The sequence below is a fragment of the Otolemur garnettii genome, unplaced genomic scaffold (assembly GCF_000181295.1).
Source record: "Otolemur garnettii isolate 467f Iridium unplaced genomic scaffold, OtoGar3 scaffold00062, whole genome shotgun sequence".
In the NCBI taxonomy this organism is placed as follows: domain Eukaryota; kingdom Metazoa; phylum Chordata; class Mammalia; order Primates; family Galagidae; genus Otolemur; species Otolemur garnettii.
The window spans coordinates 9,636,620-9,644,936 of NW_003852457.1; the positions used below are offsets into that span (position 1 = coordinate 9,636,620).

Genomic DNA, 8,317 nt, shown 5'->3' on the forward strand with positions numbered 1-8,317 from the left:
AAAAAAAAAAAAAAAAAAGAAAGATATGTATATATCTCTTCCTAGTTGTCACTTCTCTGTGGCCTATTCACTGTGCTCAAAGATAATCCATCATTCCTGTAGTAAAGTGACTTTCCACCGATGTGTTGTGGCACACTGATGTGCTATGAGAAGGTCTTAGGTATGCCAAGAAAAGTTTTAAAGATCATTAATTAAGTTATTTTTGAAAGAAGTTCAAAGCACAGCAAGTGTATTCTTTTTCTTTTCTTTTCTTTTCTTTTTTTTTTTTTTGAGACAGAGTCTCACTATATTGCCCTTGGTAGAGTGCTGTGGCGTCACAGCTCAAAGTAACCTAAAACTCTTGGGCTTAAGCGATTCTTTTGCTTTAGCCTCCCAAGTAGCTGGGACTACAGGCACTCATCACAACGTCCGGCTATTTTGTTGTTGTTGTTGCAGTTGTCATTGATGTTTTTTTAGCTGGCTCGGGCCAGGTTCGAACCCACCAGCCTCGGAGCCCTATTCACTGAGCTGTGGGCACCACCTCTACCCTTAGTTTTTGCTGCTCCCTATCCTATACGGTGTGTTGAACTACTTCTCCTTATTTATCATCTTAGGAGCGGCCTTTGTTCACAGTGTTCCCTGACCTGCTTAATAGCTCTGACACTCAGCCTGGTCCTCCCTGAAACCATCAGACTGTGCTAGGTGCTGTCTTCTGTGCTCTTGTGACCCCTCAGGCATGCTGTTACAGCAGTAATTATACTTTGCTGTAAATGTCCCACTTCAGTTCCTTTAACTAGACTTGGCTGCTTGAGAGTAAGGATATAAGCTTTATTCAGATTTTCATCTTCAGGGCTTGGTACAGAAACAGGTATATAAGTATTAAGTAATGGTTTATTAAAATAGAAAAAGGCAATCCAAATCTATAACATCAAGATAATTATCAACTTACCAGCTGTTTCCTCAGAAACAAAAGAATGTTATCCCAGAATCTCTACTCTGGGAATGACTGTTGGTACTTTTGAGAAATCAGTTTTGACCAGTTGTACAAAAGGATGCTTTGTGTGTCCAGTGATTTTTTTTTTTTTTTTTGGAAACAGAGCCTCATGCTGTCGCCCTGGGTAGAGTGCCGTAGTGTCACAGCTCACAGCAACCTTCAACTCCTGGGCTCAAGCGAGTCTCCTCCCTCCAGCTCCCAAGTAGCTGGGATTACAGGCACCCACCACAACACCTGGCTATTTTTTGGTTGCAGCCGTCATTGTTGTTTGGTGGGCCCAGGATGGATTTGAACCCCCCAGCTCAGGTGTATGTGGCTGGCACCTTAGGCGTTTGAGCCACAGGCGCCGAGCTAGTGTCCAGTGATTGATTGTATGATCTGATTACCTCAAGAAATGGTAGAAACTGAGAATTAAACAAATTAATACTTTAGATCAGTGGTTTTTAATCTTGGCTGTGCATTTGAATCAGGAGAGAGCTTTAAACAAACAAAAAGCCAGAGTGCTGTTTATCATGCCTATAATCCTAGCACTCTGGGAGGCCAAGGCAGGGGAATTACTTGAGCTTAGGATTTTGAGGCCAGCCTGAACAAGAGTGAGAACCTGTCTCTACCAAAAATAGAAAAATTAGTTGAGTGTTGTGACAGATGGCTGTAGTCCCAGCTACTCCGGAGGCCGAGGCAAGAGTATTTCTTTGAGCCCAGGAATTTGAGGTTGCTGTGAGCTAGGCTGACGTCACGGCATTCTAGTTTGGGCAACAAAGTAAGACTCTGACTCAAAAACAAACAAAAAAGCCTGGTCTCTCTTTAGATAATTAAATCAGAATCTCTTGGTGTGAAACCCAGCTATCATTAGCCTGCAAACATACCTAACCATTCCAGTTTGCAGCCAAGGTTGAAAACAACTGGGTTTGATAAACATTTTAGTAAGCTACCTAGATGCAGTTGTTAGGGAAATTAGGATGAAATGAGATGTACTGCAAGGTATTTGTATTTTAAATCATAAAATGAGAGTCATCGCAATGGCCTCTAAATATCTACTTAAACTGGAGGAAATATAACAGTTTCATTTTTTTAATAAGATCATATTGAAAATTTATTAGTGACTAAAAATTGCCTGTCACCTTAGCTAGCCTGTTCTATTTTCTCTCACTTTGTAGCCCTTGGTAGAGTGCCGTGGCATCTCAGCTCACAGCAACCTCAAACTCTTGGGAATAAGTGATTCTCTTGCCTCAGCATCTTAAGTAGCTGAGCCTAGGCACCCACCACAATGCCCCGGGGGTATTGGTCTGGCTCTTTTTTTAGAGAGGGGGTCTTGGTCTGGCTCAGTCTGGTCTTGAACGGGTGAGCTATTTTTTTAGAGAGGGGGTCTTGGTCTGGCTCAGTCTGGTCTTGAACGGGTGAGCTCAGGCAGTCCACCTGTCTTGGCCTCCCAGAGCCTGTTCTATTTTCAGGTATGTCATTTGATTCACAGTGTCTCGTTATATTGACATGTAATCAACTTCTGTGTTACTCCACACATTTGTCCTAATTCTGTTCTGTCCAACAATGTATAATAAATATACCTCTTTCACAGGACCTGTACATGTGTGGAGACAGTCCTCTTGCTTTTCATAAGTAATTTCTTGTGTAGGCTGAACATTTGGTTACCTTAACCTTTGCTTATCTTGAAAAGTAAGTTCCAAAGAGGAGGGGCCTAAGTCTGAACGGCCACTATTCTATTCTTAGCCATTGGAATAGTATTTGACATATTGTGAGCACTCAGTTAATGTCTTTAACTAATGTCTCAGTTAAAAGAGAATGAATATAAAACTATAGCCATTCATTTTACTTCTTTTATGCAGCTAGCTATAACAATCTGACTCCTTAAAATGAACCTTATATCCCTTTGATAATGTACACACAAAGTATGTAGAGCATCTACTTAAGTATCTTGATTCCCTCATGTAGTATGTTCACTGACTTCATTGTCAGCTAAACTTTTAATGGATCTTTACTCATACTAATGAGGAAAGGATTAAAAAAGAAGGTAAGAAAAAAAAAAGAAGGTAAGGACAGAGAGACCTCTCTCCATATAGACATGGCCCCTTGGTCAGCTAGTTGTAGTTCTCTCTTGCTGTACTTTTGTTTAGTCCATGGTGCTGCTTTTTTTTTTTTTTTTCATGGTGCTTCTTGTATTTAGTGGCTGTGAGTGCTAAGAGGAAGAAACACTAAGCCTTCCAGGGAGGAATTAGGGAATGACACAAAAAGAGATGATGCTTGATATTGCAGGATGGCTAGGGTTTTGCAAAGACATGAGAAAGAGGAGAACATTTCTGGCATACAATAACACAGCTAAATATGGTGAAGCAATTCAAGTGGTTCAGCATGGTTATGGCATGATAGTATGTTGGCTAGTGAGGGAGAAATGGGCCTGGTCACAGAAGATTCTAAGTCTGTTCCAAAGACTTGGTCCATTTTTCTGTAAGTACTGAGAGACCAGAAGGGAGTTTTACTCAGGGAGTGAAACTTTTGTGTTTTATAAAGATGAGGCTGTTGTGGACACTCACTGAAGTGGGAGAGACCAAAGACAGAGAAGCCAAATAGGAGGTCTCCAGGTCAAAAAACTTGATAACATCCAAAATATTAATGATTGACTTTAAGGAAGTCACGTATTTGCAAGTCATTGCTTAGCTGTGCTTATTGTGTTTAAGATAAAATGATGGGGCTTGGCATCTGTGGCTCAAATGGCTAAGGTGCCAGCCACATACACCTGAGCTGGCAAGTTTGAATCCAGCCCGGGCCCGCCAAACAACAATGATGCTGCAACCAAAAAATAGCCGGGCTTTGTGGCAGGCACCTGTAATCCCAGCTACTTGGGAGGCGAAGACAGGAGAATCGCTTGAGCCCAGGAGTTGGAGGTTGCTGTGAGCTGTGATGCCATGACACTGTACCCAGGGTGACAGCTTGAGGCTCTGTCTCAAAAAAAAAAAAGATAAAACGATGTAATGAATAGTCTTGTAGTAATTTCTTATAGGAAAACTAATTGAAAAGGTATACCTGTGTAAAGCATATTTTACCAGATTGACTTGTTATAGATCGCTCCCAGAATTGGTCTTAAACCTTCATAATTATGTGAATTATTTTTTCTCTTTTGTGACATATTACTTATAATGAGATTTATGTTTTTATATTTTCTTAGTAATATTTTTCCAATGCTTAAAAAAAATTACGAGGGCCTAAATTAAGGCCTTGGAAGTAGGACTCAAAGAAGTAATCAATGGGGGAGACATTTAGGAAGAGGCATTTACAGATTATAGTGACTGATTGGATGTTAAAAGGCCAATTTAGAAAAGCACTTGTGTTCCTGGGTCACTAAATGTCTTTTTTTTAGGTTACCAAATAATTCTTACCGTGTGTCAGGGACTGTTCTATGTTTTACAGATACTAACATACGTAATTCTCAGACTAACCATTTCAGGTAGGTACTATTTTATTTTTATTGTACAGATGAGACTGGATTACTAAGAAGTTAGACAAAGTAGGTTGTTAGTAATAGAGGAAGGACTTGAACCCAGGCAATCTGGCTGCAGATTCCTTGCTCTTAACCACAGCTGGAAATATACACTTGAGCTTAGAGAAAGAAGGCAGGATGGAAGACAGGAAGGTAAATTCATTCTAGCCAAAACACATAGCCCTGTTGTGTACCATACAATGGGATACACAAAGGGCGTAAAGCAAATAGATGTGCTCTGAATCCTCAGAGTTTCCAGAGGGTCACTGAAAAGGGATACTTTCAGAAAAGGCATAGGACACAATCAAGGAAACGTACATTTAAGCTAAGCATATATTTCAAAGCCATTAGAGAAGATTAAGAACTACTAAGATTGAGGAAAACTAGGTGAGGAAGAACGCAAAGCAAATAAAGAGCTTTAAGAACAATTGAGACCAACAGTATCCTCTTCAGTGGATGTCATCGATAAGAACCATTTTACTGGTGTGAGGCAAAAGCCATATTACTTTTATTTATGATAACATTCATAAAATTGAAAAGGAAACCCTTAAACCTCTGGAAGACAAAGAGATTAAGCAATATGAAAGAACAAAGTACAAAAGAAATGTAAATGTATATGAAATAGACAAAATTGGTATTCAAAAAAATGGAAAGATCTGGCTCTTGCTTATAATCTGAGCTACTTGGGAGGCTTGAGTCTGGATTTCAAGACCAGCCTGGGCAACATAGCAAGACCTGATCTCTAAAAAAAATTTTTTTTTTAATTATCCAGGTAGCTGGCTCAGTGCCTGTAGCACAGTGGTTATAGCATCAGCCACATACACAGTGGCTGGCAGGTTCGAACCCAGCCCAGGCCAGCTAAACAACAACGACAACTGCAATAACAATAAAAAAATAGCTAAGCATTGTGGTGGGCACCTGTAGTCTCACCTACTTGGGAGACTCAGGCAAGAGAATCACTTAAGCCAAGAGTTTGAGGTTGCTGTGAGCTTTGATGCTACAGCACTCTACCAAGGGCGACATACTGCAATTTTGTCTCCAAAAAAAAAAAATTATCCAGGTAGGGTGGTGTGAGCCTATAGTTCCACCTACTTATGAGGCTGAGGCAGGAGGATTGCTTTAGCCCTGGAGTTTGAGGCTACAGTAACCCTGGGCTAGAGAGTGAGACTTTATCTTTAAAAATTAGTTATTATATATAAAGCTAAAATGGAAATTAAAATATCTAAATTTAGGCTCAGTGCCTGTAGCTCAATGGCCAGGGTGCTGGCCACATACACCAGAGCTGGCAGGTTCGAACCTGGCCTGGGCCTGCCAAGCAACAATGACCACTACAACAAAATAGTATCAGGGTGTTGTGGCAGGTGCCTGTAGTCTTAGCTACATGGGAGGCTGAGGCAAGAGAATCACTTAAGCTCAAGGGTTTGAGGTTGTTGTGAGCTGTGACACCATGGCACTCTACCAAGGGCAATACAGTGAGACTCTGTCTTAAAAAAAAAAAAAGTATGTATGTGTATGTGTGTGTATATATATATATTTAAAATAAATTAAGGCTCGGCGCCTATAGCTCAACCGGCTAAGGCGCCAGCCACGTACACCTAAGGTGGTGGGTTCGAATCCCCAGCCCGGACCTGCCAAAACAACAATGACGGCTGCAACCAAAAAATAGCCGGGCGTTGTGGTGGACGCCTGTGGTCCCAGCTTCTTGGGAGGCGGAGGCAGCTTGAGCCCAGGAGTGGGAGGTTGCTGTGAGCTGTAATGCCACAACACTCTACCAAGGGGGACAGCTTGAGGCTCTGTCTCAAAAACAAACAAACAAACAAACAAAAAACAAACAAAAAATAAAATAAAATAAAATAAAATAAAATAAATTAAAAGTGCAATGTTACTTCTGTTTCCAGCTAAGATGGAGTAAGAGGGAGTGGATTAACCTTCCTGACTGAGCAGTAGCAACAATGAAACAGACAAAATACAGGAAACTGATTGTTTAAGATCTTGGATATCAAGCAACAAATGACAGTGATTCCTGAGAGATGGGAAACCAATGAGGTAAGCCCTCTAATTGTCTCAGTTTATTGCTTTGAGAGGGTTTCCAGGTTACAATAGAGGAAGAAGGAACTGAGGTGGGCCCAACAGACTCCTTGAATCAAGGATACAGAGGTAAGACTATGGGGAGAACAAAGTAAAGTTCATAGGACAGAATACCAGAGAGAAGAGAGTCTAACAGAGAGAGAACCCTGAAGATCTGCAAAGGGTCTCCCTCAGGTATTCAACAGAGCAGGAAATAAACTGAGCCAGGAAAGAGTCTTCTAAAGGATTAAAAGGAACAATAACCTGATATTCATCCAGGGCTGAGAATAGTGCCTATTCCTACCAGCCAGACTAGAAAACTCTTCTCATTGCTGGAGCACGAGGTAGATCTTGTCTGCCCAGTCAGAGCCTATCAAGAAGGGCCTTCAGTGATAAGGGATAATTATCTCTATACTAAACACTGATAAGTCCACCTCACATATTGTAAAAGATAGACCTGAAGGATCAAGCTGTTTCCAAGTAACTTAATGGTGTCTTTTTTTTTTTTTTTTGAGACAAAGTCTCAGTCTGTTGCCCTCGGTAGAGTGCTGTGGCATCACAGCTCACAGCAACCTCCAGCTCCTGGGCTTAGGCGATTCTCTTGCTTCACCCTCCCAAGCAACTGGGACCACATGTGCCCATAGCAATGCCTGGCCACCCCTTTGCTGCAGTTTGGCCAGGGCTGGTCTCGAACCTGCCACCCTCAGTATATGGGGCCAGTGCCCTACTCACTGAGCTACAGGCACTGCCCACCTAATGGTGTCTTAAAACCAAGGTCAAAAATATTTATACAAATACAAAAAATATCCAGTATCAAATATGACAAAATTTATAATATCTTACATCCAAAGATCGTCAAACATGCAAAGAGATAGAAAAACATGGTTCACAATGAGGACAATAAGTAATGATTCAAACCAATCCCAGACTTACACAGATATTAGAATTAGTAGGGGACAGAACAGTAAAAGATTTATAACTGTATTTCATATTGTCAATAAGGTAAGTACAGAAATAGAATTTATATAAAGAACCAAATTGAGATTTTAGATAGAAAACTACATTTTCTGAAATGAAAATATACCAGATTAACAACAGATTAAACTTGTAGAAGAAAAGATGAGTGAAGTTGAAGGCATGGCAATAAAACCATCTAAGATGAAATGTAGAGGAGGGGAAAAAAGAAAAAAAAAACCGAAAAGTTTTAGTGAGCAACTTCAAGCAACCTACTCTATGAGTAACGAGACTCTCTGAAGAACAGAGGACAAGAGAGATGGGAAAAAAATATATGGAGAAATAATGACTAAATACATCAAAACTTAGGCTTGGCACCTGTAGCTCAGCAGCTAGGGTGCCAGCCACACACACCAGAGCTGGCAGGTTGGAATCCAGCCCAGGCCTGCCAAACAACAATGATAATGATAACTACAACCAAAAAATAGCCAAGCATTGTGTTGCGTGCCTATAGTCCCAGCTACTTGGGAGACTGAGGCAAGAGAATCACTTAAGCCCAAGAGTTTGAGGTTGCTGTGAGCTGTGATGCCATAGCACTCTACCCAGGACAACAGAGTGAGACTCTGTCTCAAAGAAAACAACTTAACTATACATTCTCAGACCCAAGAAACTTAAGGAATCTTGAACACAAGAAACATGAAGAAAAGAAGGCCAAGGAAAATAATAACCAAGTTACTCCAAATAAGAGAAAATCTTAAAAGCAAAAAGAGGGAAAATGCATGTTATATACAGAGGAACAAAAGCTGACATCAGATTTCTTCTTTTTTTTTTTT

At 40.6% G+C, this 8,317-nt stretch overlaps 1 protein-coding gene across 1 annotated transcript in view; it reads left to right on the forward strand.

The window, feature by feature from the left end:
- ZNF10 (zinc finger protein 10) overlaps positions 1-8,317 on the forward strand; it is a 34,401-nt gene that overhangs the window by 9,509 nt on the left and 16,575 nt on the right. Inside the window, exon 2 of the mRNA XM_023514979.1 lies at positions 6,362-6,509. The gene's annotated coding sequence lies outside the window, so the exon portion shown is untranslated. The remainder of the gene's footprint in view (positions 1-6,361; positions 6,510-8,317) is intronic.